Source organism: Rattus norvegicus, chromosome 6 (genome assembly GCF_036323735.1).
Source record: "Rattus norvegicus strain BN/NHsdMcwi chromosome 6, GRCr8, whole genome shotgun sequence".
NCBI classification, from domain to species: Eukaryota; Metazoa; Chordata; class Mammalia; order Rodentia; family Muridae; genus Rattus; species Rattus norvegicus.
Genome location: NC_086024.1, coordinates 130,942,756 through 130,957,774, shown reverse-complemented (window position 1 = coordinate 130,957,774; position 15,019 = coordinate 130,942,756). Strand labels below are relative to the sequence as shown.

Genomic DNA, 15,019 nt, shown 5'->3' with positions numbered 1-15,019 from the left:
TTCTCTGCACAGGTGTCAGATATTGTTTTAAAAAAAAAGGAAAAAAAAAAACATGCTGTCTTCTCAAATCACCCCAGTCCCACAGACTGCCAAGTTTAGATGTGGGTCCTGCAAAAGCTGCCTACATGGTCTTCTTTTCAGGGTGGGGAAAAAAAAGATCCCTCAGCTTCCAAATCAAAGAAACTCAGATTCACTAGCCTCATTAACAAGGGCAAGAGGGGAGGAGAGACTCCTGGGCACCTCAACCCTGATATTCTCAAACAGCCCAGAATAAATGACAAAGAAGAAAAATAAGGGGATACAATGTGGCACCCCAATAGACATCTCCATGAGTGAGCTAAAAGGAGAAGATTCAGAGAACCAGACCTTTAATGGGTCATTGAAATTTTAATGAGAAATACCCCCTTTATCTCTCCCAGAATGCACCCCTTTTCCTGCATGTGTTTACAGGCTCATGCTCCAATCAACTCATTCATCCTGAGATCCCCTTAAAGATTCATTAACTTACAAGACAGAAATGCTGTATAAACACAGTAGAAAGAATACTGTATTTCCTTCCCAGGGATCTCCCCAAGATCTCTTCTAGGTGGAAAATGTGTTGGTCTGAGTGTGCTACGATCTGGGTTCAAGACCTGTGATGGTGAGCTTTAATTGTCAGCTCATCCAGAATCACCTGGGAAGAGTTTCTTGGTGATAGATTTGTCTACATTGGTAGGCCCGTGAGCATGTCTATGTAGTATTCTCTTAATTGAGTTCACAGATGTGGGAAGAAAAGTCCACTATGGGTGGCTCCATTCCCTAGGCAGGGATATTGAACTGTTTAAGAGTAAAGATACCAAGCTGAGCACAAGCAAACAAGTGAACATGCAAGAGTTCATTTGTCTCTGCTCTTGACTGTGAACATTATATGACTAAACTGGTTTGAGGTTCCTGTCCTTACTTCCCCACACTGGTGAACTGCAATTTGGAGTTGCTCCTCTTCTCCGTTGTTTTTCGTCAGGATGTTTTATTACAGCAACTGGAAACTGACCACAGTTGACCAACAATAAGTACTTAGCTATGTGGCTGCTCTCTATACAGGGATAATAGAGTTTGTGCACAAGACGGTCATAAAGAGTAGGTGAGTTCATAGAGCCCACCATCCTTGCCTTGTGACTCAGATTCCCCCATTGATTGCACAATTAACCGGAAGTGACTTAGAATCACCTAGGAGACACACTTACGACAAGTCTGTGGAGATGTTTCTAGAAGGTTTAACTGAACAGGAAAGAACCATCCTGGATGTGGATGACATCATGCTGTGGGACAGGAATCTGGCTAAGTAAAAGGGGAAGCAGGAAGCAGCCAGCTGAGTACTAGCATTCTTTCTTCTTCCTGACCGTGCATCTTGCAACACCTTTTCCATGCTAGCGCTGCCTGCCGCATTTCCCTGCTGTGGCAGACTGTATCTCTCAATCCGTGAGCCAGAACTAACCTCTTTTTCCCTAATTTGCTTTTGTCAAGACCTTTTCCACAGCAGTGGAAAACACAGTTGACATTCTGGGTGTTGATTGTCTGCTATTACAGAGAGGCATGAGCTTATAAAAGTTTGGATTTCTTCAGTTTGGCAACAGGGGGTCATCACTGTGTATGTGAGGAGACACGGGTCAAGATGTTGGTCCCACTTACACCATAATCATAACTTAAGGCTGTGGAACCCCCGCATCATTGTTCATGACATCCATGTTCTCCTTGCCAAGTACTGGAGCTTTCAGTGGATATGGGGGGTTGGGGTGGGGGTGGGCCTGGTACACTAAGTGTTCTAGTGGCCCGTTGCTGAAGATGGCCATGCTGTCCAGAGTCAGTCCACAGGAGGTGGATGAAGTGGAGATGCTCAGTATGCGGCCCATGCCCTGTCCTTTGTCTTCTGCTCGGCAATCCCATAATTCCAACGCCTTTACCTTATCCTCTCACTCCCCTACTAGCCTCTGCTCCCCATCTCTCTTCTCCAGCCTGCCCTGTTTGCCACGTTGGTTGCAGAACACCTTTCTAGGGTGTTTCCTCCTAATGGGTCATCCTGTTGGAGGCTCTAGACACCTCTGTCCTGGAAGTCCCACAGGAAGGTGATGGAAGAGGTCTCACTGCTGTTAGACTAGAGCTCCCCAGTATTACTAAGCTACTCAAGGATATAGCTGGGTGGAGCTAAGCCAGGCCCTGGACCCCAAAGTCCAGATGGCTTACTCTAGGCTGATAGCACCCTCCCAGCCTTTTCCTCCCAACAATTCTTTTTTTGTGGGTCTATTTTCATCTCTTATCTACACAGGGGGGGGGTGAGAAAATAGAGGACATTACCCAGCCTGTCTTGTTCGATGGTGTCTCATTTTTAACCCTCATCCTAGGTCCTAGCATATCTAGAATGAGGGTACCACATCCTCTTAGACACAGTCCTCTGTTATTTTTCAGTTTAACATTTAGAGAGTAGGAGTATAGTTTGGTGGAAAAGCACTTGCCTAGCACCGATAAGGCACTGGGCTCAGCCCCACCCTCAATCCCAATCCCAAGCCTTCTCACTAAAAAGAGCAGAAACATTTTCTCCAAATCTTTATTTTTTTTTTTTTCGGAGCTGGGGACCGAACCCAGGGCCTTGCGCTTCCTAGGTAAGTGCTCTACCACTGAGCTAAATCCCCAACCCCTCCAAATCTTTATTTTAACTTCTGTTTCTTCCATTGTGATTTCTTCCTGTAGAAGCAAAAGTTGATTCTTTTTCCTGCTGCTACTTTTGCTACACTCTTTCATTACAACACACCTTTTCCTTTACATCTTCACTCCAGAACAGTCCTCAGATACGTTCCACATCTCTGACTCTGGTTTCTTTCCAGCCAATTTACTCTTTTCTTCACGCATTTTTAGGTCTACTATGTGGTTCTATGTGGTATGTGTATGCTGTTTCTGATTTTTAGCTCTCCATGTATACCTTGCTGGGATCTCAGCAGCCTGCTTTTCTTCCTCCAGAGGCCTTTGTTCTGGTTCCTGAGACTTCTCTCCTCCATGCTCTTAAAAATATTTCAGAAAAAAAAGGTTATTGTGGATATGCTAAGGTGGCAAAGAGAGCCTTCTGTTGTGTAGTCTGCCCACATATGTGTTGTGTGTATGACTGTAGTTATGTGTGTGAACACTCATCTGTGTGTGTATGTGAGCATCTGGGAGTATATCTGCATATGCATGAATGTGTTTGTGAATAGGTGTGCATATCTGTGCATGCATATCTATTCATATACGTTTCTGTGTGTGAGCATGCATGTATGTGGATATGTATGCATGTTCTATGTATATACATATGTTCACATATGTATAAATTTCTATGTGGATATGTTATCTTATGCAGGTATATCTGTGTATATGTATGAACATGTATAATAGGTGAAAATGTGTGTGTGTGTGTGTGTGTGTGTGTGTGTGTGTGTGTGTGTGTGCCTATTACAGAATGGGAAGAAACAGAGAAGGTGGATGAGTTTCTAAAGAGCAGGACTCTGGAGAATCCTACCTTGTAGAGCCAGGTTCTGTGCTGACAACCTTGTTCTTGGCACTACCCATGCCCTGGGTGCCCACACCCTAGTCTTCTGGTCGGCTTGTTCTGCAGAAGGGAGAACGCAGCATGAAAGTGGAGGGTGGTTTCACAGGAAGCTTGTCAGCAGACTGCTGAATCACAGTGCCGGGAGTTTAGATGTTAAGGTTTAGGAACTAAAAATACAAAATGGATCTGCCAGAGGCCAACACACAGAGGCCATTCTTATGGCACAGGAACCTGCAGGGGAAATGGGGCCAAAGTACCCATCGCCCCAGAGGTGCTGGGGCCGGTGTGTGCTATGCCAGGTCTAGCCTTCACTGCACTCCTTTTCAGATCTGGGAAGGAAGGGCCAGTTCTCCTCTGAAGCCAGGGATCTCACTCCAGGATGCTCAAAGGTTACACAGAAGACCTTGACCGAGTGCTCCAGGGATGAGTCAGAGCGATTTTGTTCATGTTAGCTGTCACAAACCACAGAGAAATCAGTGTGGCTCCCGTTGTTCCCTCTGAGTCACCAACAAGATTTGGGGTGCAACAGAAAGCTTGTCAGGAATGAAATGCCCATGGGGCGGGGCAGCCAGGGTGCTCTACAATGACATTTCAGCATCCCTTTCTCACACCCCTCAGCCAGCTTCCGGGTCCCCTACATCATGGAGAAATCATCCTTGGCACCTGCAGGGGGGAACAGGGAGAAAAACAGCCGCTTATCCCGAGAATGGCCAATTGTGACGAGTCACCAGGCTTGTGTCAAGGGCACGTATTGTGTCAAGCATCAGATGCCTAGGGAGCCAAGGTATATCTTGTACTTCCCATGGTAGAATACAGTGATGATCAGCTAGGTGGTAACGCCCAGCGCTTTACCCCAGTCAACAACGTTCCTCTCTGAGAGCTAAAGTCAGTCTCAACTTCCAGATGAAAGGGCAGAGATTTTGCAAAGTGGCTTAGCTTTCTAAAGTTTCTGAAGCCAGTGGGGGCAGCTGGGTTCAAATCAGCGTGATTCATACCTATGCCAAGCATATTTGTTACGGATCTCATGGGTGTGGTCCAATGCCTGGCAAAGCAACTTAAGACAGCAAGGGTTCTTTTGGCTCAGCTTGAGGGCACTCGTGTTAGCTATGTGTACAGGAGGGCACAATGCTCGTCATGGTGGAGACTGTACGGGAGGGCACACCGCTCACGCAGGAACATGCAGCGGCCATGTTGGTGAGGAAGCAGAGAAACATGAACGATACAATAATAACGCTCAGCTCTCTTTCTCCTTTTATTCAGTTCCAAGTCCCAGACCCTGGGAACGTGCTGTCCACCTTCAGGGTGGGTCTTTCCTCCCCAGTTTAACCTCTCTGCAAACCTCCTCCCAGATATGCCCTGAGGCATCTCCCCCCCAATGATACTAACTTCTGTCAAGTAGCAATTATGATTAGACAACTACCATACCAAGTGATTCGTGACGCTCTAGCCCCGTTTCAGGAAGCAGGTGAGCAGAGCAGTGCACACGGCACTATGGCACTACGTAAGCAGCTGAGGCTTGCAGTCGGCAGCCAGAGAGGCTCATGGGATGCTGAGGGCAGCCTAGAGTGCTGGGATCGAACATGGGAGCCTTGGACAGAGGCTGAGAGTCCCGGATCCCCCCCCCAGTCTCCAAGGCATAGTGAGGACAAATGGAGCCCCTCTCCACTCAGTTTGAAGCCTCGCCTATTAGCGTTATTCAGAGCCTTTATGTGTTTGAAAATATTCCTCTTCATTATTCATATTGTGCCACAAGAATGATATATTTGAAGAAATTATCATGAATAAAGTGGCCAATTTAGCAGGGAGATTTACCAAGAAAATACTCAGTAAAAAATAGTCAGCTACATTCTCTGAGAGAGGAAGTGAAAACGCAGTTCAGATCTTCATAGTTTGAGAACAATGCGCGTGGCGGGGGGACCCTGCTCAATAATGTTTCCTACAATAATTCTCAAGCAAGAGGGAAAAATTATTTCCAATAATGATAAAAGAGGAAATAAAGTGGTCTCGAGCCTAATCAAGCCTAGTTACAGGGAGAAAAAAAATCACTCTCTTCTCAGATGATTCTAAAGGAGTTTGGGGGAGGGCGGGCACGTGTGTACATTAAAAATAGAATTGCTAATAATCCTGTAAGCCAGTGTTCCGGGTTTGGGAGGCCAGATGGCAAGGTTGGAAGAGCTGGAGTCAGAAGCCCCTTTCAAAAGCAGCCGCATGCGCACTCTGCCTTCCAGGGAAGGCGTACAGTGAGCACTCCAGACTCGGCTCCTCATCCATCACTGTGGGCTGAGGGGGAGCTTACAGAGGTGGTGGGGCCTACAGAGTCACTTGGGGGCGGGACTTACAAAGATATTAGGGGGCGGGGCTTACAGAGCCATTCCTGTTGTCCATAAACATTCACATTCTTCCCACCAGCTTAGGGAGAAGGCAGAAGTGAAAGGCTGACACACACCCCCGGAAGCTTGGGTTTGTGGTTCCGGCCAAGGGCCAACCTTGAATCACTATGGGTAGGAACCAGTGTCAAGAGGCATTGCTTCATCCCAGTACTTGAGGGACAACCAACTCCAGGCGGTTTCTAGGACCCACTTGCCCTAGTCCATGGGTTTGTTGTTGTTGTTGTGGTGGTGGTGGTGGTGGTGGTGGTGGTGGTGGTGGTGGTGGTGGTGGTGGTGGTGGTGGTGGTGGTGGTGGTGATGGTTGTTTTCCTTATGAGCCTGTGCCTCCTTGGCGCCTGCTTTTAAGAATCAAGACTGTCTACCTGCCTCAGATTTTCTGCCAACTCGACACATGTAGATTTATCTGTGAAGATAATCTCAAATGAATAACTAGATCAGATTGGCCTGTGGACAGGTCTATGGGGGATTGTCTCAATTGTTATTGATATAGGAGTGCCCAGCCCACTATGGGCAGTGCTATTCCCTAGGCAGGTGGTTCTGATCTGTATAAGAAAGCAAGCTGAGCCAAAGTCTGCCCTCTAGCCAGCAAGCAACATCCTCCACAGCTCACACGGCAGTTCTTTGACTGTGAAGTGAGTTCCTTGGTCAGAGACAATGCCGTGTGGGATAGCAAACAGGTCTGCCCTCAAGCTGCTGCCAAGACGGCCCCCAAAATAACAGGTCATAATTTAGAGTCTTATGGCAAAGAAATCCTTTTCTGTTCTAAGTCATTTTGGGGCCGGGGTGTTTTGACACAATAGAAACTTAACTAAAACACCACCCAAGTCTACATCACCTTTCTCATAAAGTTCCAAGATTTAAGGAGCCCAAGTCCCCAAATTTCCACATGGAGGAAGCTGTCTCCACAGAAACACTATTGTGCACTGCTGGGTGACTGGGAACTATCCCATGGGGACTCTGACCTCACATTCCAACTAACTGAGCAAGACCTGGGGGGGGGGGGGGGGGATAGGGGTAGAGGCAATAATAAAGCTGTCACCTCGCTCAGAGCCAGGCACACAAGGACAATGGTGTCCTCCATGCTGGCCATAGAGAGCCGTGCATTGATGAAGAGTTAGGCCACACTTTCCTCATTGAGACCAAGTGTCCGAAAAGGGATAAACCGTGATGGTCGGACAAACACAAGTCTCCCTTTAATGACAAGAGGCAGCCTACCTTCAAAGGCTGCTGAACTGCAGCTATCAACAACCAGGGCAGTTTGTAGTGTATTCTTACAGTGCAATGGTTGCCTCACACATTGTCTGCCCTCAGCGGCATCGACTTTATTCTTATCCTCTCGACGCCCGGGATGAAACTGAATCTTGGTGATGTCACCTCTGAGAATGGTAGCCTCACATTCACAACCTGAACAGCACTGCCCCCTCACCTGGCCCCAGAAAGTCCAAGGTAACAAAAGAGGGTCAGGGCGGGGCGTAGAGCAATAGCTCAGTGGGTGTCTTAGGCTTTTACTGCTGTGGACAGACACCAAGACCAAAGCAGCTCTCATAAGGACATTTGATTAGAGCTGACTTACAGGTTCAGAGGTTCAGTCCATCATCATCAAGGCAGGAACATGGCAGCATCCCGGCAGGCATGGTGCAGGAGGAGCTGAGAGGTCTACATCTTCATCTGAAGGCTGCTAGCAGAATACTGACTTCCAGGCAGCTAGGGTGAGGGACTTAAAGCCCACACCCACGGTGACACACCTACTCCAACAAGGCCACACCTCCTAATAGTGCCACTACCTGGGCCAAGCATATGCAAATCATCACAGTAAGTAACTGTAGAACAAGGTCAAAGGTTGACTACTGGCAGAGAGACAGAGAGAGAGAGAGAGAGAGACAGAGAGAGAGAGAGAGAGAGGGAGAGAGGCAAAGACACAGACAGACAGACACAGACAGACAGAGACAGAGACAGAGAAGGTGTGGGTGAGAAGTCCTTTAGAGGGGTCTACATCCCTGAAAGCGAGAGGCAGAGACAGCCTGGCTCTGGGAGGGAAGAGGGCCCCTGAACGCAGAGGGGCCTTCATGTCTGGTAAGAGTTTGGGCCTGACTCCAAAAAAAATTAAAGAACCTAAAAAATCAATTTAAAAACCAGACAGGGCTCAGATAATTGTGTTCCCTCCCTGCAAACGATGGTGGAGCTTCCACTCCAAGCTGGAGCCATTCCACCGAGGAGTTCAGCCTCCCTTCAAGAGTGGCTTTCTCGCCACGACTCGGATTTACTTAAGTTCCACCATTAAAATGCAAGCCGGAATCCACGCGCCATCTCCATAGCAATGAGCGTCCTCAAAAACCAGCGCCAGTTTTAATGATTAAATTATCTTTATTTTCGGTTCCTCTATCTCCATATTTCCCCACCCTTTAGTATGTGTTCACTAATTCAAGGCTTCTCTAAACCCCAGTGAAGAGCATGGCTCCCTAGAGTGGTCCTTCCCAGCTGGGAGCAGGAACGGCACTTTAAAGACTATCATGATGACAGTGCTGAGGGGCCACTCATAACCAGTATAAGTCACAACTCACAGTCCTCAAGTGTCAAATGAGTCTGTCTGTGGTCTACAAAAGCTCTAGGACAATGTCGCCGGGGCAGGAAGAGGTAGAGAGTGTAGCATCAAGGTCATTTGTTTGTTGTTTAATATCCTGCAAAGCACAGGAGGAAGTGATATGGTCTTGACCTCATGTGTGGATGAACGGAAGAGTGTGTATTTGCACACTTCTGTAGGTGGGCATGCAGGCCAGAGGTCACCCTCGGATGTTTGGAGCCATCCATCTTGCTCGCTGAAATAAGGTCTCCAACTGGAACCTAGAACTTGCCAAGGAAGCTATCCAGTTGGATTTAACTATCAACATGACACAGCCTAGAGTCATCCAAGAGGACTTGATAGAACCACACGTGAGGGATTCCCAGATCAGTCTGGCCTATAGGCATTTGTGGGGGTGACTGTCTTGACTACTTACTGATGCAGGAGGGCCAAGCACACTGTGGGCGACTCCATCCATACTAAAGCTTAGTAGGCCACTATGGGTGACACCATCCCTACTAAGCTTAGCAGCCCATCTCTTATCAACTGAGCCCAGCTCGAATGACAGTTGAGCATAAGCCCATAAGTGAGTAACCCAGCAAACAGCATCCCACCATAAGCTCTGGCCTTCAGTTCTTGAACTAACTTTCCCCGGGGTTAACTGTGACTCTTTTCTTCCCGGTGTTATTTCTGATACTGTCCCTTTGACGGTTCAAAGGAAAGAATTGAGAAGGGGAGATATATTTCCAGGAGACCAACCCACCCTCCTCCCCACATTGGCTGGCTGGGAATGAAAGATAGCCTTGGCTATGGATTCCATGGGACAGGTGGCAGCAAAGGCCAAGCCCAGTGATTGATTAGTGATTAATTTGATCTCTATGTGCTGAGCTTCCCTAAGTGGGGAAGAGAAAATAATTCAGGCTCTTCAGACATTGGGTTAACTCCAACCCTGGAAATGGTCAAAGCATCCACAGGAGACTGTAGACAAAACTAACCTTGGCCAAGGTTGCTACACACTACCTACCATTTGCAGTGGACTGTGTGGAACTTAAGGACCTCAGATTCAGTGTCTATGGAAGCTAGACCAGAGCTAAGACCTTGCACAGTCACAGGATCCCAGGCAGCAGGGCTGAGATTCAAATCTTAGTAGCTGGGACTCTTTAGCATTTCTTACACAAAATCTGTCCTCTGTCACACACTACCATATCCTAGACACTCACTGATTAGGCACAACAGGAAACAATAAAAAAAATCAGGTAAATTACTATCTGCAACTGGTGGGAGATGAAGAAAGTTCTCCCTAGGTGGGCTGTCGACTCACAGGGCATTGAGGGGTGAGTAGGAGTTGGCCCTGGAAAAACATGGAAGACAATGAGTTCAATATTGGAAGAAGAACATTGTTTGTGACTCATGGGTCAAGTAAAAAGATTAGGGACCAGAACAGAGAAGAGTCTTGGGAACTGCAGGCAGTCTGAGAAAGGCCTGGACCAGAATGGTAGGAACCCCGTTGTCACTCTTTCATTCCCAGGAAATGGGGACAGCCTGCTGTTTCCCTTTGCCTCCTTCCCTCTCCTGTCAATTACATGGAGCTCCTGTAAGCAGTGGCCTAAGCTGGGGAGCATGGCCTGAGCTGGGGAGCACTAGCGTGAGCTGGGGAGCACTAGCGTGAGTTGGGGAGCACTAGCGTGAGCTGGGGAGCACTAACGTGAGCTGGGGAGCACTGGCGTGAGTTGGGGAGCAGTAGTGTGAGCTGGGGAGCACTAACATGAGCTGGGGAGCATTGGCATGAGCTGAGGAGCACTAGTGTGAGCCGGGGAGCACTGGCCTGAGCTGGGGAGCACTAGCATGAGCTGGGGAGCACTGATGTGAGCTCAGGAGCACTGGCATGAGTTGGGGCGCATTAGTGTGAGCTGGGGAGCACTAGCGTGAGCTGGGGAGCACTAGCGTGAGCTGGGGAGCACTAGCGTGAGCTGGGGAGTACTAGCGTGAGGTGGGGAGCACTAGCGTGAGGTGGGGAGCACTAGCGTGAGCTGGGGAGCACTGACGTAAGTTGGGGAGCATTAGTGTGAGCTTGGGAGCACTAACATGAGCTGGGGAGCATTGGCATGAGCTGAGGAGCACTATTGTGAGCTGGGGAGCACTGGCCTGAGCTGGGGTGCACTGGTGTGAGCTAAGGAACACTGACGTGAGCTGAGGGGCACTGGAATGATCAGATGCACTCCGTAGAACAGCACCTTGGGCCTGTGCAGACTGAAAATGCAGAATTTCTCAGCCACAGCCTAGCCAGGTGGCCAAGACCCCTGCCACACAGCAGGACTGAGGTGAAGTAAGAGAACCCAAGACAGAGAGGTTGGCCTCACCATCAGCGATCACCAGGAAAGCCCAGCTGCTCAGATGATCCGTGCACGAGTTCACGGGTCCTGAAATAGCGCAGTGTCATCCCTCTGCAAGGCTATTTTTAAAATGTACTCATCAGATGTATTTATACCCTGCGTCTTCCAATTTAAAACAAAAAGAAGAAGAAGAATCAGGCAGCTAAAATGGCCAGTGTGAAGTGGGATTAACAGAACAGGACTTGAAGTAAGAAAACGTGGTTTTCGGCGAGCAAGCGGTGGCACCATTGCCACACCTTAGTGTAGAGCCAGCTTCTGGGTTTCCAAATAGCCAAAGCAAAGATGGGATTCAGCGTGGCATAGCTGGTAAAACCACAAAGTGGCAAGCTGTCTCGGTGTCTTGAGGAAGAAAGACACTTCTCTTGTTCTAAACTCAGGATGAAATAGGCTCCCAGAACCCACACAGCTTGGGAAAGGCTAAAGTAAAACTTAGAGGCTTGATGTTTACAAGGTGCAAAAGAAAAGGAGCGTGCTCTGACCATGGGAATCCCCTGGTAACCCTGAACCCGGGCATGTCGCTGGTTGTTAGATACCAGTTTGTCCTCTGATCCAGGAAAGGTAGATGCCTGGTCCCAGGAGGAGGAAAAGGCCCACAGAGCCGTGACATGAGAAGCCTGAAGATTAGGATGGGACTGGATAGAGTCCAGCCCATCTGCCCAGTGCCTGCCCCACAGGGAGCACCTGTAGGCAGCCAGGGCACTTACATAAGAATCCCTACAGGACAGTGGGACAGGGTGGACCTCAGTCCTGCCTCTGAGTCACCCGCTGGGTCTCCTTTCAACACTGTCTCCGCCTTCTGGGCTTCTTCCCTTCTGATAAGAAAGAGTGATGTGGGCACTCTAATCTCCCCAGACACCACTGAATTGTTTCCACTGTGGCAATGTAGTTCCTGTCCCCTCCAAGAGCATCCCAGGGTTCCTTTAATGTCCCACCTACACTGACATTTGATATTGCCAGACTTAATCTTTGCCAGTCTGACGGGTTTGAGCTGGTATCTCACTTGAAATTGAATGGGAGATGAGAAGGAACCAGTTAGCCTGAGCTCAGTTCCCAGCACCGAGAGGATCCCACTTGTCTGTAACTGCAACCCCAGTGGAATCTAACATACATGCTCTATCCCGCCACCTGCATGCATGTGCCCATAACACACACACACACACACACACACACACACACACACACACACATACACATGCACGCATACACACACACACACACACACACACACACACACACAAGATAAAACCGTTATTAAAATGTGTCTGAATGGTTAATAAACATTTAAGTTGTCTGACCAGAAAGAAAGCAGAGTAAGGAAAAGAAAGATCAATTTGGCCCCAGGATGCCTTGTCTTATATGAAGACTCAGATGTCATGTAGCCACCCTGGACAGTAGCTTTGCCTTGGTGATCAAGAAACAGGACATCAGTATGTCTGACAAGTGGGACCTTTGTGCTAAAGACTGTGGGGATCACCTGACTCCTACAATTCTCTTCAAATGCACAGCCACTTCCTCGGGGCAGGGACTTCTAGCCTTAGACGTCGGTGTGCAAAATGGAAAGGTACCCAGGGAAAGTTCAAGAATGAAGACATAGTCTTTCACACACATGTGCACACACGCACATACACACATATGCACACACACATATATACACACACGTGCACACACATACACACACGTGCACACACATACACAGACACGTGCACACACATACACAGACACGTGCACACACACGATCATGGGTGACTCACCATTGAATGTCGTCCTCACATGATGATGCTACAGTTCTGGCATCTGGCCTCGTAGAAGGGTCAGCTATCCCATCAGTTGCCAATAAGTAGTTTCTGGCTCTATAACTAGGAACTAAGAGAACCAAAGTGCAAGCCAATGAACCAAGTCCCTTCTGACCACTCGAGGTGCTTTCCAGCCACCAGACTTTGACTGAGAGGGCCACTAAGAGGTGGCATCACGGGTCTAAAGGGCAAGGCTGAAGGTACACACATGTGGTTTCAACATGGCAATTAGATGTGGTCAGGTGCATGCAGCACTTGGCACATAGTAGGTGTTCGATAAATATCCTTGCATTGCTATGGCTGGTACTCAACCAAACCATTCAATGATTTTGCTAAGTCTGCTGGTCTAACCGCCTTAACTAAAGGTTAGTGAGGGCCAAGAGACTCTTTTAAGTTCACAGGGTCCCTGGGCATTGAACGGAGATGAGAACAGGAGATGCTGGGGTTCTCCTCTGAAGTTCCCCTAGGGACACGCCCAAGATTTACAGTCCTGCCCACTTCCAGCCATGATAGCGTCCTCCAGGAGACAGTGCTCTGCCTAGAGGGAGAGATAATAACACGGGAGTGAAGGTCAGAGGCACCATGGACTTCTGGAGGCCCCACAACCCCAGCCCAGCACAGCCTCTCAGTTGCTCTGCTCTTTTTGCACTGAGCCATTCTTGAGGGGTCGGCCAAGCCCCCTTACCTGGTTCTCTGAGCCCATATTGTCCTCCTGTCTTCTCTCCTGGAGTGTATGCAGACAGAGGTTTAGAGGTGAAGCAACAAAAGGCTGCTAAGCTGTACCTCTGATGGAATTAGTTCTGCCTTCTCCTTCAGCCCATTCCCACAAGGATGGCCGGACTCCTCCGCTCCAGCAGGAGCCCTGCAGGACACTGAATGGGAGGCTCACTGTGTCCTCAACAGAGCAAGGCACAGGTAAACTTCCTGGGGATAGCTGTTCACAGAATAGCTTTGTATGGTACTGTGTGAGACTCAGGCCCTTCGTGGACTCCTGCTTCTGCCTAGGTACTGCTGAAAGCTGAGCAGAGAGAGATGTGTGTGCATGTGTGCATGTGTGTGTGTATGCCTGTGTGTATGTGTGTGAATGTGTGTGTCTGTGTGTATATGTGTGTATGTATGTGTGTGAATGTGTGTGTCTGTGTGTATATGTGTGTATGTATGTGTGTGTATGTGTGTATGTGTGTATGTGTATGTGAGTATGCCTGTGTGTGTGTCTGTGTGTGTATGTGTGTATGCCTGTGTGTGTGTCTGTGTGTGTCTGTGTGTATATGTGTGTATGTATGTGTGTGTATGTGTGTGTATGTGTGTATGTGTATGTGAGTATGCCTGTGTGTGTGTGTCTGTGTGTGTGTATGTGTGTATGCCTGTGTGTGTGTCTGTGTGTGTCTGTGTGTATATGTGTGTATATGTGTGTATGTATGTGTGTGAATGTGTGTGTCTGTGTGTATATGTGTGTATGTATGTGTGTGTATGTGTGTGTATGTGTGTATGTGTATGTGAGTATGCCTGTGTGTGTGTCTGTGTGTGTCTGTGTGTATATGTGTGTATGTATGTGTGTGTATGTGTATGTGAGTATGCCTGTGTGTGTGTGTCTGTGTGTGTATGTGTGTATGCCTGTGTGTGTGTCTGTGTGTGTCTGTGTGTCTATATGTGTGTCTAAGTGTATGTCTGTGTGTGTGTCTGTGTGTATGCCTGTGTGTGTCTGTGTGTGTATCTGTGTGTATGCCTGTGTGTGTCTGTGTGTATGTCTATATGTGTGTCTGTGTGTATGTCTGTGTGTGTGTCTTTGTGTATGCCTGTGTGTCTGTCTGTGTGTGTATGTCTGTGTGTGTGTCTGTGTGTATGCCTATGTGTGTCTGCGTATGTATCTGTGTGTATGCCTGTGTGTGTCTGTGTGTATGTCTATATGTGTGTCTGTGTGTCTGTCTGTGTGTATGCCTGTGTGTATATGCCTGTGTGTGTCTGTGTGTGTGTATCTGTGTGTATGCCTGTGTGTGTGTCTGTGTGTGTGTGTATATATATGTGTGTCTGTGTGTGTGTCTGTGTGTATGCCTGTGTATGTGCGTGTGTGTGTATCTGTGTGTCTGTGTGTGTGTATGCCTGTGTGTGTGTGCTTTATAATAAATATGTACATGTGTGTACATGTGTGTATTTGTTATTATGGATGTATTTATAGTTTCTCAAAATTCCTTGAGAACTTCAGACAATGTATTTTGATCACGTGGCTCTTGAGATTGTTCAGTTGACAGTGCCAGGAAAAAAAATAAGGAAAGAATTTGCAAATGAAATTTTGGAAGAGATAAAATGCGAGCAGGGGAAGGTTCCACAGC

At 48.0% G+C, this 15,019-nt stretch overlaps 1 long non-coding RNA gene across 2 annotated transcripts; it reads right to left on the bottom strand.

The window, feature by feature from the left end:
- Nucleotides 1-2,567: 2,567 nt before the first annotated feature.
- Nucleotides 2,568-7,710, bottom strand: LOC102551214 (uncharacterized). 2 transcript variants are annotated; one of them, XR_010052833.1, is made up of 3 exons: nt 7,517-7,710; nt 3,524-4,216; nt 2,568-3,032 (listed from the first exon to the last, which is right to left on the bottom strand). It is a non-coding gene; the product is annotated as an uncharacterized LOC102551214 (long non-coding RNA). The 2 variants fall into 2 exon arrangements; XR_355099.4 differs by lacking the exon at nt 7,517-7,710 and adding an exon at nt 4,979-5,088.
- Between the last annotated feature and the right edge of the window lie 7,309 nt (nt 7,711-15,019).